Below are 14,933 nucleotides of genomic sequence, written 5' to 3' on the forward strand. Positions count from 1 at the left end.
ACGAGACATGCCTCTGGAACGCCAATGCCGTGGCGTTGGCTCTGACAGCGTGGGCATGCATGTTCACTGGAAGGGGTTTGGGCTGAACTTTATAGGCCTCCTTGATGGCCGAAACCATCCACCGTGCTATTGAGGCCTTAGAAGCCTGATAACCCGGCCTTGACCCCCCAAAGGTGACAAAGAGAGCCTCAGACTTGAGGAAGCTCTTGGTCCTGTCCATATAGAATTTCAGAGTGCGCCTGACATCTAGACAGTGCAAGACCCTCCGAGCATCGTCCTTAGGATTTCGCAAAGAAAGTAGCTAACACTATGGCCCTCATTACAACCCTGGCGTAGGACCATGGTGCTATTAGCACCATGGTCCATGCCGGATTCCGCCATGGTGGATAGCGGATTTACCGCCCCATTCCAAGGTTGGCGGGGCGGTAAATCCCCATTCACCATTGCCCCTTCCCCATTCCCATTTTTGCCCCATAGGGCTCAATGGGGATGGGGAAGGCGCTAATTATGGCACCGTAAAATTACGGTGCCGTAATTAGCACCAAGGTCGCTTAGCGCCTTGGACTTTAACACCTGCAAAAAGCAGGCGTTAAAGTGTGAATCTGGCGTTAAGGGTTTAACGGCGACGCAGCCTTTTACGGTGCCGTTAACCCCTTAACACCAGGGTTGTAATGAGGCCCTATCTCCTCATTCAAGTGGAACGCAGAGACTTCTTTATGTAAGAACGCGGGGTGCATCCTCAGGACCACCTAATCTCTATGAAAGGTAGTGTAAGGTTCTGAGGACACCAGGGCCTGAATTTCGCAAACCCTACGTGCAGATGTAAGACCCACCAAGAGAGCTGTTTTAATGGTGAGTAGTCTGATGTCCGCGGACGTAATTGGCTCAAAAGGTTTCTGCGCCAGGGCACCCAACACTACATTGTGGTCCCACACCGGGTGTGGTTTCTTGATAGGCGGGTAGAGCTTGGTGAGGCCCGCCAGATGTTGCTTAACCACCGAGTTGGCGGATGAGAAAACCTCCTCCTCCGAGTTCCGGTAGGCTCCGATGGCCGCCAGATAGTACGCCATCTGTCTACTTGCACCCCTGAGAGTGCGATGTGTACTGAGAAAGATAGCACCTTGTCCAACGTGCAAGTAAACGGGTCAACTTCCTTTGACTCCGACCAATGGCAAAACTTGGTCCATTTGCCCTCGTACTGGCTCCTAGTAGCATGGTTCCTAGCGTCCTGTATGATGTCTAGGTTCACCTGTGACAGACGTAGATGCTTTAGTGTGACCTGCTCAGGAAACACGCTGCAAGGGTTAACTTCTGCGGAGCAGGGTGTATGACCATGCCCCCCTGCTGCGAGAGAAGATGAGCTGGGCCCAGTGGAAGGTGGATCGGAGGCTGGTCCGAGAGGCTGAGCAGCTCCGAGAACCATGGTCTCGCCGGTCACTACTGAGCTATCAGAATGATGCTGAGGTGTTGTGACTCCCTTATCTTGCAGATCACCCTGTAGACCAGGGGAGTGGGAGGATATGCTTATGGGTTAATGCTGCTCCATTGTAACTGTAAGACATCACCCGGGGACCCGGGGCCCTGTCGCAGTCAGGAAGCGAACTGAGGGCACTTCCTATTGTACCAGGTGGCAAAAAGATACACCTGGGGGTGCCCCCATCTGCTGAATATACCCTGAAGGACCTGATTGTTCAATTGTCATTCGTAATTGTCCGCTCCCAGTCTGCTGAGCCTGTCCGCATCCAGGTTGGACACCACTGGGAGGTGGATTGCGCTCAAGAATATGTTGTTCTTCAGAGCACAGTCTAAAATGCTGACAGCTAGGCTGCACAGGGGAGGGGACATGGTGCCACCCTGCTTGTTGATGTAATACATGCTGGTGGAATTGTCCGTTTGAATGAGGATCATCTTGCCACTGATAAACAGCAAAAAGGCTTTGAGAGCGAGCCAGATAGCCTTCAACTCTATCCAATTGATATGAGCCTCCTGCTCCTGGAGGGACCAGACTCTGTGGACGCTGTGGATGTCCAGGGTAGCCCCCCAGCCATCCAAGGAGGAATCTGTGGTGATGGTCAGTTGAGGTGCTGCCTGAAGGAAGGGCCTGATGGTCCGCAAGTTCCAGTCCGTGCTCCACCAGACCAAGTCCTGGCAGAGAAAGGGAGGAATGCTGACAAGCTCAGCTTGAGAGCCCCGCTCCTGATCCATGAGGCTGCGAAGTGCAGCTGCAATCTCCTCATTTTGAGCCTCGTATGCAGTACTGCCAGTAGGAACACTGCCATGATACCCAGAAGATGCTGGTACCACCAGACTGAGGTCACCTCTCTACTGAGAAAATGACCAATGGCCTTCTTGATGGCAGTGATCTTGTCCTCCAAGGGGAAAACTCTCTCGGAGCTTGTGTCCCAGATGAGGCCCAGGAAAGTCAGGCTTTGTGTAGGCTGCAGCTGTGACTTCTTGAGATTGATGGAAAACCCCAGTTTGGGGAGTGTGTTCATGAGGGTGGAGGAGGTGTGCTCGATCACCTCTGGGGATCTCGCCCTGACGAGCCAGTCGTCCAGGTACGGGTAGAAATTGAGATTCCGTGCCCTGAGCAGGGCCGCTACTGCATTTATCAGCCTGGTAAAGACAAGGGGGGCTGAGTTGAGGCTGAAGGGTAGAACCTTGTATTGGAAATGGAAGCCCATGATCCTGAAACTTAGGAGGATCCGATGAGGCTTCCAAATTGGGACATGTAGATACACGTCCTTCAGATCTAGGGAGCACATCCAGTCTCCCTTGCACAGTGCCTTCACAATAAGTGCTGGAGTAACCATCTTGAATTTTTGAAGAGGGAGAGAGAGGTTGAGGGTGGAAAGGTCCAACAAAACTCTCTGGCCAGCCTGGTTCTTCTTTTGTATGCCGAAAATCCTGGCGTAGAAGCACGTGCCTCGCTGGGAGGCTGTGACTTCTTCCACTGCCTGGCTCTCTACGAGCCAACAAATTTCCGCCAACAGAGTTGTTGTTCCAATCCATGGGAGTGGAGGGGAGGAGAGAGGAGAGGAAGGAACCAGTAGGCGGTAGCCCGTGGACAGTACGGATAGAATCCAGGGGTCCACAAACTTCTGATGCCAAAACTGTACATGAAGGGCAAGCCTTCCCCCACCGGAGACATGTGGATCTGAAGGGGTGCGTCATGCCTTCTTTCCCTCTGAGGCTGGGGCAGAGGAGGGGGACTGAAAGAAGCCCTTGCCCCCCCCCTTCTGCTGCTTGCAGCGGTACTGACTCGGAGAACGGTCCGGCTGTCTCGACCTCTGTTGCTGGAAGCCTGGAACCCACCGAAGGCCCGCCCTTTGTCGGAGTGCTGATGCAACTGGGTGTAAGCCCTGGGTGTGGACTTTGTGAAGATAGAGAAGGACTTTGCAGTTTGGGAACTGGTCTTCCTCTCATCAAGCTCCTCATCAGTAGTGGAATGAAAGAGGTCACCACCCTCGAATGGAAGGTCCAATATGCGTTCCTGGATGTCCGGTTTGAAATTGGCAGCCGTAGCCAGGCTGTCCTTCTCATGTCAGTGGCAATGCAGATGGCAAGGCTTGTCTATGTGCGCCACGGTGGACTCCATGATATCCTGGGCCACCATTTTAGCTTCTGCCAGCCCTGCCTTGAAATGTGCTTGATTCTGCACCAGAAGTTCTGAAAGGAAGTTGCTATTTCCCGCCAAAGCCTCTGATTAACGGCTGCCAGCATAGCGTCTGCATTAGACTGACAAAGGTGCAGTGAAGCGTTGGAGTAGACCTTCTTGCCATACGCCTCTAAGATCTTCTCCTCCTTGCCTAGCAGTGCCGCAGACAAGGTGGCCGAGGACGACTGAGGCTTACGAGTATAGTGATGCAGCTGTACTCACCGAAGAGTGTGGTTGAGGATGAGCCGACAGCAAGCGTGGATCCCCCTCCATCTGCCTGTACTTGGCGTCGAGGCACTGATTGATATGCTGAGGCGAATGGGGTTTCAGCCATCCCTTCTTGGCCAAGGCGACAACGTCCTTCTGCATCGGGATCCCCATTCTAGCCGCAGGGAGTAGAGTGAGGACTTCGGCTAGGATCCCTGCCTCCGGTTGTTCAACCTCAGGTTGCGTAAACCCCAAGTATTCGGCCAAACATGTAAGTCGTTCATGGAAGGCCTTGGCTGAAGATGGTGTGTCGGTCAGGGTCCTCCTCCTCATCGGTGTCCACTAGGGTGTCCGGCTGTTCCGGAGCACGTGGAGTGCTGGACGCCGAAGGCTGAAGTGTGGGGACCGGAGCCGGAGGCTGGTGTGGAACCGCCTGAACTGTAGGAGGGAGGGAATCAGGAATCGAAGGAACCGGCGTGGGCAGCTGGGGCTGCGCAGGAGCCTGAGATGCTGAAGCCATAGGAGGAATAGGGGTGGAGGGCGATGACCCAGCCGCCTTTGTCTCCAGTTGGCTCTTAGATTCCCCCGCTCTAGATGGGGAAGTGGACCTCATTTCTGTGGATAAATGTTTTAGAATCCAGATTAACATTTGCAATAAGACCTCGGAAATAGCTGGTGGCACTGCGTTTATTGTGAGGTTTGTGGACGCTCAGGACGAAGAGAGGTTCCTGAAGGCAGTGGCTCCGAAAGAAACTGCAATATCAGCAGCACAAGATTCTCATGTTCCCTGACTTGGCGCTGGCAACTCTGAGGAGGAGGAGAAGGACGCTTAAAATGGTTAAAGGAATGGTTCGCCCCAAAAACTTTATTTAGAAAATAGATAGGCAATATAAAAAAAAAAAACGATTGGCATTTTTTTTTCGAAGTCCCTATGTAAAATCTTGAGCAATTCAAGCTCAAAAATTGAAAAAGCAAGAACATGGGCGCATCCATTTTGTGAAATGGATGCCCGCCTGTGCTGGCATTTGCTTTTGCGGCACTAATGAAGGAAAAGCCAGCCAGCTGTAGTAAACAAAAGCTACCACTGGGTGGCTTTTCCTTCATTGGTGCCGGGACTCGGAGGTCGCGGACCGGAGACTACAGGCAGAAAAGCTGCAGCTGCATCTCGGTAAGTGCTATTTATTTATTTTTTTAAATAAGCACTAGCTGCGTTTTTTTTTCTAAGTTTTCCGGGCTAGAGGAGCCCGGAATACTTAGAAACAAAACCACAGCTTTAAAAACGTTGTATTTATGTTTGCGGTAGCTTTTGAAGCGACCGCAAACATAAATACAACGTTATTGTGTTTGAAAATGCTCAGAAAGAAAGAAAAACTGCAGCGTTTTCAAACACAACCGTGTTGTGTTTCTGCCTAAATCTGCTTTCCCATTTGGGGCTTTAGGGCTCCCGGGGAGCCCTAGAGCCCCAAATGGGAAAGCAGATTTAGGCAGAAACACTGCAGCATTTAGCATTGCGGAAAACAACCGCGTAGTTTTTCTGCCTAAATCTGCTTTCCCATTTGGGGCTCAATGACTCCCCACGGGGAGCCCTAGAGCCTCAAATGGGAAAGCAGATTTAGGCAGAAACACCGCAGCATGTAAACACAACCGTGTTGTGTTTCTGCCTGCCTTTGCTTTCACTTTGGGTCTCCGGTGCTCTCCTGGGGGAGCACCGGAGACCCAAAGTGATAGCCACGGCAGGCAGAAACACAATGCGGTTGTGTTTGAAAACGCTGTGGTTTTTCTTTCTGAGTTTCTCAGGCTCCTCCGAGCCTGAGAAACTTAGAAAGAAAAACTGCAGCGTTTTCAAACACAACCGCGTTGTGTTTCTGCCTAAATCTGCTTTCCCATTTGGGGCTTTAGGGCTCCCCACGGGGAAACTTAGAAAGAAAAAACGCAGTGTTTTCAAACAGAATAACGTTGTATTTATGTTTGCGGTCGCTTCAAAAGCGACCGCAAACATAAATACAACGTTTTTAAAGCTGCGGTTTTATTTCTAAGTTTTTCGGGCTCCTCCAGCCCGGAAAACTTAGAAAAAAACCGCAGCTAGTGTTTATTTTTATTTTTAAAAAAGCACTGACTGAGATGCAGCTTTTCTGCCTGTAGTCTCTGGTCCACGTCCTCCGCGTACAGCACCAATGAAGGAAAAGCCACCCAGTGGTAGCTTTTGTTTACTACAGCTGGCTGGCTTTTCCTTCATTAGTGCCGCAAAAGCCAAAGCGAGCACAGCGGCGGGCATCCATTTCACAAAATGGATGCCCCCATTTGCTATCTTTGAGCTTGAATTGCTCAAAATTTTACATAGGGACTTCGAAAAAAAAAATGTTTTTTTTTTATATTGCCTATCTATTTTTGAAATAAACATTTTTGGGCGAACCATTCCTTTAAGAAATTCTTCTGTGGCCGGAGTAGTGAAAGCATCGCTGCTTAGATCTACTAAGCTGAGGGTTGAAAAGGGATGGGGAAATTCACCCCCTCGTCCCCCTCCTATAAGGTACATGACACGGAAGAAGGCCAGGAGATACCGTGAACGCCCATACTATTTCAGACCAATTCCTAGTCCTCCAATGATCGATAGGCATGTTGAAAGATACCTTCTCGGCCAGCCCTACAGGCCAGGTGCAGAACAAGTCTACCCCAGAGTGGATGAGGAGCACCAGGCTGCAACCAAAGAGACCTCAATTGACAGTATTGACTAAAGCGCTGAGAAGCCATGTTACTAACGTCGTTAGAGACACCATGACTTAGCAGCGTTAGACATGAAGCACACGTACCATCCGCACATCGGGACACAAACACACACCCAAATACATGAAGAACACGAGCGTACAGTTCTATAGCTAGAGGACAGATACATAAACATATTGTCATTACTATTATTATTGCATAGATAGCTGAATGCAGCAACACAGAACCCTCAAGAAGCAAGAGAACCTGAGTAAAGCTTGCAGATGCTTATATGCATATAACCTTATGGAACTGCAGGAGCACCTATGGGACCTGACAGAGCCAAGTGTGACTAACATAGGGATAATATAGAATAGCATGGACACTGTAGGAACCACTTAGTGGTTTAGGAAAATGACAGCAGGGCACAAGCCTCTCAGCAAGAGCTGAGCTGAGTTGAATTCAGGCTGGACAAGAGCAAACGTGTGAGACAGGACCCGCTGCCAACGCCACCAGATACGAGTGATATTCCATTCCCTGAACGACAGTAACACAAGCTGCAATAAATGTGAATAATTCTTCATAATTCAGAGCTTCAGAGCTCCAAATCATGGTCTCTGAACACGTAACCCAGCCTACTCAGACAATGACAGAAACCAGCGCTGGGAAAGGGAGTTGATCTCACGCCGCCAGACAGAAGCTTGCAGCAAAGATGTTACAATGTGAGACAAGTGCTGCACAAGAAGAACAAGCACTCTCATAGTCTAAGGTGGTACACACAAGTTACATTGCAGACACATAGTTGTTCTTATTACCTTGAGAAGGTACACCAAGAGCTGAGAACCTTTGCGGATCCCAGGCCTGGGGAGGTCAGCTCTAGCCAATCACAGTTCAGACTCCTAGGGGTGGGTAGCAACAGGCAAGAACCAATGTTAAGACCTTCATACTGCAACATTGTTAGAGATAGCAATTTGGGGATGGACCAGGCCAGCCACCTGACATGCGAGAACCAGTAGATTAACATGTATAGTGTCCACTATAGGTGGACTATTACTCAGTAACAAATCCATTAGTGCAATAGGTTTTCTGGAGAGGGGCCCAGTTTGTGACATCACTATGATGCAACTTTAGGACAAAACAGGCCTGCGAGCCAGGAGAAGTTGAGTGGTCCTGAATGTCTTCTATCCTTGTACTGATCCTTGTTGGTTTGGCTGCAATAAACCGCAGTTTGAACTTGATTCTTGGGTCTACGTTCCTTTTTGGGGGAAGGTGTTGGGCCTTCCAAGAGTCCACAATCTCCTAGTGGCCCTCTATTCTACCTGGCAGTTTGTCCAAACAAGTTGGTAGCCAGAGAATGGTTGGCTGCGCCAGCCCGGCACCAGGTCGACTCCTTCGCTGCCAAACCTGAGAGGCTGAGGGACCCTCGCATATTTCGAGAGAGACAGGAAAATGTGTGCCCGTTTAAAGGTCACCAGGAGGCCCTTGGAAATCATCCTGCCCGAGATCAGTAAGATGTCCAGGCAGACCAGGACGGGGAGGCGAGCGTCTTGACGGGGAGCCTGCAGCCAAGCAGCACCTGCACAGCACAGAATTAAGTATTGATCCAGTACGACAGCAACTGTAGGTCTGAGGGAGGGTATTGAGTATTGTGGAGTATTGTTCAGTATTGCCGAGCATTGGTAAAGTATTGTTTAGTGTTGCTGTAGTGAGTAGGGACAGGAGCAGAGGTAGAACACATTCCGTCTTCAAGGTAAAAGGTACTGGTGAATAACCTAGACTATTGACTTAAAGTCTTGAATGACAAAAGCTATGTAGTAAGGTATTCCTGTGGGATGGGCGTTTTAGCTCGGTCATAGATGATGGTATCCCCGTGAGGGTTAGCAAGGGAGCGAGCCTAGATGGCGGAAGGTGAGTTGGCTGGTTAAGTCTCCTGGAGAGAGGCATTTCACACGTTAGGCGACACAACGCGTGCACTTCGATCACAAGGGAATATTGGTATACTCTGCCTGGAGAGCAGGAAGACAGCTGTGGGTGTTTTGTGTGGGTTTGGGAGTAACAGGTTATTATAGTGTGCGCGTGATCCTTGATTAACCTATATTGTTTTGATAGCTTGGTGACGTCACCCTTAGGTTTGTATATAGGACACAGAGAATTTCAAACGGTGAGGAGCTAGTATTGAGAACCTGGGATTGGCAGACGAGGTGAACAAGTGGCAGTGCACCGAAGGCGCATGCGCAGGATTGTGGTTGTGTGCCCAAGGAGGCAGTGATTGTGAAGGAGGGGCGGTGCGCGGAACATGCCTGATAAGTAGTAGAGCCAGAGGGGCATGTAGAAACTGGACAGTATTATCATTGCATTGTGACTTTTTATCCCTGAACTGTGGATTATTGAAACCCTCGACTTGAGGTCAGGTAAAAGGTATTGAAATGTATCAAGGTAACAGTGGGGAGACTACTCCCCTTCAGCATTTGTGTAAGACACTTCTGCCTTATAAGGAAAAAATATGCAAATATAGCATAGAATGGTCCAAAAGAACAGAAGGTAAATTAACAAAACCATGGCCCCCGTGTGGAAGGTTCTCCAAAGACGTGCAGCAATCGCTATTGACACACATACAGAGTGCCTACAAGGGGAAGAAATTGACCAAACGCATGGCTATATTTGAGTTGTGGCGCATGTTTCAGGAGGGAGATGGGAATGGCCCGAGGCACCAATGGATGCTAAGCCAGCAGGAGGTGAAGGACCAAGGGACTCATCCCTCCGCACCTCTCCCTGCCCCTCCAAGTGTAGTATCTGATGACACAGACGATGAACAGGGAATGTATTCAATAAGGGAACTAAGGGCAGCAGAGGGGTATTCAAATCCGACATATAAGCCACCACTATACACTAAAGAGAATAAGCAGAAAGGCACAGGACAGCTAACTAATGATGCAGGGACAAGCAGTGAAGCGCAGCAGCATGCGAAGGAGGAGTTTGATGGCATAAGCACGAACAAATGGATAGCAGCGTAGGTACAAGCTTCAAGGGAAGACAAATGGGGAGGCAGAAGGGGCAACCGAGGCAATAGAAAGCCTGAAGAGGGACAGCGACATGACAGATTGGGCAGAACTGATGAAGGAGGAGGATAGGAGGGAGAAGGACAGGGAAGGGCGATTAGAGTGTGAGGAAAGAGAGAGAAGAAGAGAGGAGAAACCGGAGCTGGAAGACAGGGAGCGATGAAAGGAAGAAGAGAAGGAGCATTTGGAAAGGGAGCAGGAAGAAAGAAAAGAGGGGGATCTCAAGGAGAGGAAGAGAGCGGAAAGGGAGATGAAGGAGAAAAGGGAGAGAGAACAAAATGAAGAAGGTGGAGGGACGGAGAGAGATAGCAGAGCAAGAAAAGTTAGCAGAGAGGGAGCAGGGGAAGTCGCAGTTGGCCAGATTGGCGAGAGAACGAGCATGCAGAACCAAACAGCACAAACTCCCGAGGCAGGAGCACGACAGAGGGAAGTGGAGAAGGCCTATGGCCTGGGTAAGAGGTAGCATATATAATTTAGTAGCTATCACCTTAGCATGAAATCCAACACAGAATTGACATCAAGGAGAGTACGTTTTGCTGATGATTTTTGTAGCAACATGGACACTGGATCTGAGAACGAGGACAAATACAGCAGGGACGAGAGAGGGAAGTAGTGCCGATTACAGTCCAGGGGGCCGGGGACCGACAAACGGGTGTCATGGAAGTTTAGGACACATGCCCAGGGAGAAGAGGAGGGTGGCTCAGATGAGCAGACACGACAGGCAGACAATCTTTACTCCTCACACAGCATGTATGTTAACAGACTGAGTGATCTCCCCAGACGTAGGGGGGGGGAACAGCCATAGCTTGCTCAAGAGGACGATTGTCCAGAGCATATGACGATAACAGGAGAGTACCCACATTGGAACCAGTAGATATATGCAGACATTGAGGACAAGAGAGGGCCTCGGAAAATAAGACTGTACTGAAAAGCTGAGGAGGTGACGACATATACGCAGATGCCCTTATTGGAAACAGATGGAGTGAGACCTCAGTACGTGCCGTGAAAGCACACAGACAAGGAGAATGTGATTTGTAGGTTACCATCATTGAGCATGCGAGCAGGTAAATGGATTTATGAGATGGAGAAGATGACAGCTGGCCACAGACTAGCAGTGGGTGACGTAAAGAGACTATTAGTATCGATATTAGGAGACACAGCTGATGATGTGTGGAAGAGGGCGGGGTTCCCAGGGGTGACGATGCAGAACACAGCGCCCGATGGGGCGCCATTTGCAAACCACAGGACAGCAGTATGGCAAGCATTACGAACACAATATTCAGACACGTCAGACATCGGGCGATTAAAATGAGGGAAAGATGAAGATCCCGTGCAGTACATGCAGGAGATCCAAGAGCTTTGGCACCGCGAAATTCGAGAGCCTTGGGACAAAACAATAGCAATATTTTATCATATTGTAGTGCAGGGACTACATGAGCCAGTACAGAAGAGTTTGAAGAAACTGGTGGGGATGGAAGCGAAGGGATGGCCAAAAATACAGCTCACAATAGTGCATCATTGAAGATTGTGGCAGGAGAAAGTCAAGCAAAAAGCGGAATATAGGAAGGCAGATGAGGCCAAACTAGTGCAGTGGAAGTTATCGAAATATGCGATGGTAGGGGCAGTTATAACCAGCTCCACCCATCAGACACAGCAGCAGCACCAACAACCACCACAGTTTTTACCGGCATGGGAGGAGGGTACATGGGGGAGGGTACATGGGGCAGGGCAGCACACAGCAGGGTTTTCGGGGAAAGGGGGGGTCACAGATGCATCACAATCAAGGGGGGATTTAGGGAGTGTCAGGGAGAATTCTCAGAAATGTGCTAATTCCTCCCTACCTTAGAGACCCCCAGCATTTTTGCTGGACTCTAGGATGTTTCATTTCTAACCTGGACAGGGTGAGTCCCTTTTCCCCACTCTTTCATGTATTCTTTCTGTGATTTGTACTCTGTGTTTCCTTTGGCTTTTGGAGTCTGACAAACTCCATAGACATCACCTTTACATTGTGTCACACAGCACCTTTAGTGCAGTGGCACAGTAAAAGTCTCTTAGATTTCCCAAAGGTTTAAATACCTTCTCTTGGTGAAACTGTTTCCAAGAGCAGTGAAGTGAAATTGACTTTACTTACATGTTGTAACTTTCTAAACCCAGCACTCACTTTCTTACCATAGGGTGCTGCAGGGGTTACTTAGTATCCCCTTTGTCTAGTTTGTCATGTAACATTTTTATGTTACCCTTTCTACAATTAATGGCTGGTGGCAGTGGTTTACTTTTTACTACAATTGTGTGTTCTTACCACGGGCTGCGTTCGCAGCTGCAGTAAGGCATCCATGGGTGCACATTTTGTCAAAATGGCCCAGGTCTTCTTTTTTCACCATGTCTCACTGGAAAGGGCCTTCTTGAGATTTACTCTGCGCGCCAAACCAGGTAAGGTCCCTTTGTTCATTTTGTCTTTGGCAAGATTCACGAGTGAAGCCCGCCTCTGGCTCCAGAGTGTCTGGCAGGGGCAGATAGCGAGGGAGGTGCCCGAAACTCCCTGTGCTTAATCCCCATGGTTACAGGAATGCACCCATATAGCTGATTGGCCGGCTGGCTGTCCGGCAAGCACAGCCACCCTGCTTTGTGAGTGACAGCTAGACTGGAATGAATGGGAGAAACCTGTATAAAAGGTGAGGCTTTTTGGCTTGGAAAGCAGTCGATCACTGGACGAAGGAATCTGAAGAAGAACTTAGAAGAGATGCCTGCTGCAACTCCTGGACTGTTGGTTTGCCCGGTGAAGCCCTGCTGCTGTGCTGAAGCTCTGAATACGCCTCAACTAGAGAAACCCTGCAAGGACGACTTCTTCCCTTGAGTTGGTGGAACCAATCAACTCCAAAGTGAACTCGTTTGGACATCCTCTTGGAGCTGGCTGTACGTCCGCTGCTGCTGCTGTTGGAACCGAAGTGTGAGGGAGAGGAACACCAAACAGAGTGCATCACTTTTGAGCTTGTGGAAGATCCTCTGGACTCCCAGTAAGCAGGACTGACCAAGCCTGAGCCACCTCAACACAGTGCCGGACCCCAGATGCAAAGAAAGTCCAGAGTGGTATCCGAGAGACCGCAGTGGTGCTATTTGCTGAGACGAGAGGAGCTAAAACTGCGAAGTGCTGCTGTACTGAAGTTTGTCCTTTGCTGCTGCTGACCGACCCATTGTAGTGCAGCAGTCCCCAGAAGTCCTCCCTCTTGTCCCCACGGCCGAGACACAGGAACAAAAGGATCTGCAGAGCTGCACAGGAACAGAAGCCAGCTGGAATCCTTTCTTCTAACCAAAGGTACTGTAAAGTTTGAGAGGACTTACTGCTTGTTGTTGTAGCCTTACCTGATCTCAGTTGAAACTTGTCTTGGTTGATTCTGTAGAGCTGCTTGCATCTTTTACTGTTCACAAGCCTCCCAGCTTGTGGCCCTACATTGATTATACTTTTTCCACAAAGGCGTCTAAAACATTGTGCAAGACTTTTACTTACCTGCAAGTGCTTCAGCTCAGCTAGACTGTTGCCCAATTGATATTTGGCTGGCCTGGCTCCCTGAATGACTCTTCTTCCCTCTGACATTGTGCGTTACATGTCCTTCCAGGAAAGGGTTAACTTACTTTGCATAGGGGGTTAAAAAGTACTTACCTGCTTCAGAATAATTGTGTGCTCTCTTGTTTTAATTTATAACCCCTTTTCTTTGATACTCATCTCAGTATTGCTCTAAATGCCACAGTGATATATTAATGTCCACAGTGTCCTAGCTATTCACGTCACCTGAGGGTGTAAGAAGGGTCTGTGTGCCATCCCAAATGGGTATTTGCTGATTTAGAGAAACTAAGAGTGTGTATTTTGGAATGTATTTGTGTGTTACTTATATATTGCCCCTTCTGAAGGCTTATTAAAACTGAATGTTAAATAAATGAATAATTGTTTAATCAAGAATCCTTGAGTGTAAGTGTTTAGTTGGATACTTGTCACTGTGAATCTCTGTGTAACCCCCCTACTGCTCACAATGACCCCGCTTGAGATAAGCCTGGCTGCTCAGCCACACTACCAACCTCTGTAGTACAGACTTATACCAAAGGCTGGGTTCCTATTGCCAGGAGGACAGGGTTGTTGTAGTGCACCCAAAGGTTACTGCACCAAATCTTGCCTAACAAGGAGGAATTCGGGGATATGGACAGCAGATGCAGCAGAACCCAGGGGAATTTTCAGGGGAGGTTTCAGGACAAGGGAGAGAGCCACCACAGTGCTGGACTTGCGGCCAGCTAGGACACATTTCACGGGCATGCCGACTTAGAGGAACACAACAGAATTGGGGAGAGCAGGGCCAGCAGCAATATCAAGGAGGCCAAGAACATTATTATGTACAGGATCAACAGCCACCAGGGCAGATACAGGGTACATATCAAAACATATGTGTTTTTCATGACCATATATCTTGTTTCGAAAACATCATGATTAACATTTTTTGAATTTGTTTTTGATTTGGCTGCACAACTTCTTGCACTTATATATGTGTGTTTGTAGATTTTGCCCAGCTTTGAGGAAGGCTTGAACTAGCCAAAACACGTGTCGCTTAAGGGCATTGCAAAAAAAGAAAAAAGAAACCATGAGTACTAATTGAGTGGTATGATTTGTCAGCTGGCGCTGTTTTGAGAAATTACTTCAGTATAATTTTCTAATAAGGGTTTCTGGCTATATCCGCTTTTCTCCAAGACGCGACAGTTTTCTGAGTACACAATTCATCAGTCAACTAATATCAGCAAATTTAACACAACAGGCCAATATAGAGGAGTCGCCACCTAACCAGCTTACCAAAGCCAAACACACTTCTTCTTCTTTAACCGTATTACAAGCTGCCAACTGGCTGACCCATTGCCTTTCAGACACGAATAAAACGAGACAATGGCAACTTACCTACCCAACCGAGAAGAGGAAACCAGAAATCTATTTACAGCTCGAGGGGACATGACACATGCATTTGCCAACTAAGGCACCAAAAAAGAAGACCTACGTTACGAATTTGTGAAATTAGAAAGAGTTTCAAAGAAGGAAATTGATAAATATTGGGAGCAAATATCCCTCTAAAATTATCTTAAAACAAATCCCATTCCTAAAGGGCCAAGGATACTAATATTCCCCAACTTCAACAATGAGCAGGACAGTGATTTAACGGAATCTTGGGAGAAAAACCTGTGCTCTAGTTCAACAACAATGATTGAACTGTTGATTGAGCATGCTAAAAGGGAACACAAAAGGGCAGTGGAAGGAATTGAAACTCTTAAAAAGG

At 48.6% G+C, this 14,933-nt stretch overlaps 1 protein-coding gene across 1 annotated transcript in view; it reads right to left on the reverse strand.

The window, feature by feature from the left end:
• LOC138491245 (disintegrin and metalloproteinase domain-containing protein 9-like) overlaps window positions 1-14,933 on the reverse strand; it is a 2,911,326-nt gene that overhangs the window by 1,366,449 nt on the left and 1,529,944 nt on the right. The window lies entirely within an intron of this gene.

Source organism: Ambystoma mexicanum, chromosome 10 (assembly GCF_040938575.1).
Source record: "Ambystoma mexicanum isolate Mex_15411 chromosome 10, UKY_AmexF1_1, whole genome shotgun sequence".
In the NCBI taxonomy this organism is placed as follows: domain Eukaryota; kingdom Metazoa; phylum Chordata; class Amphibia; order Caudata; family Ambystomatidae; genus Ambystoma; species Ambystoma mexicanum.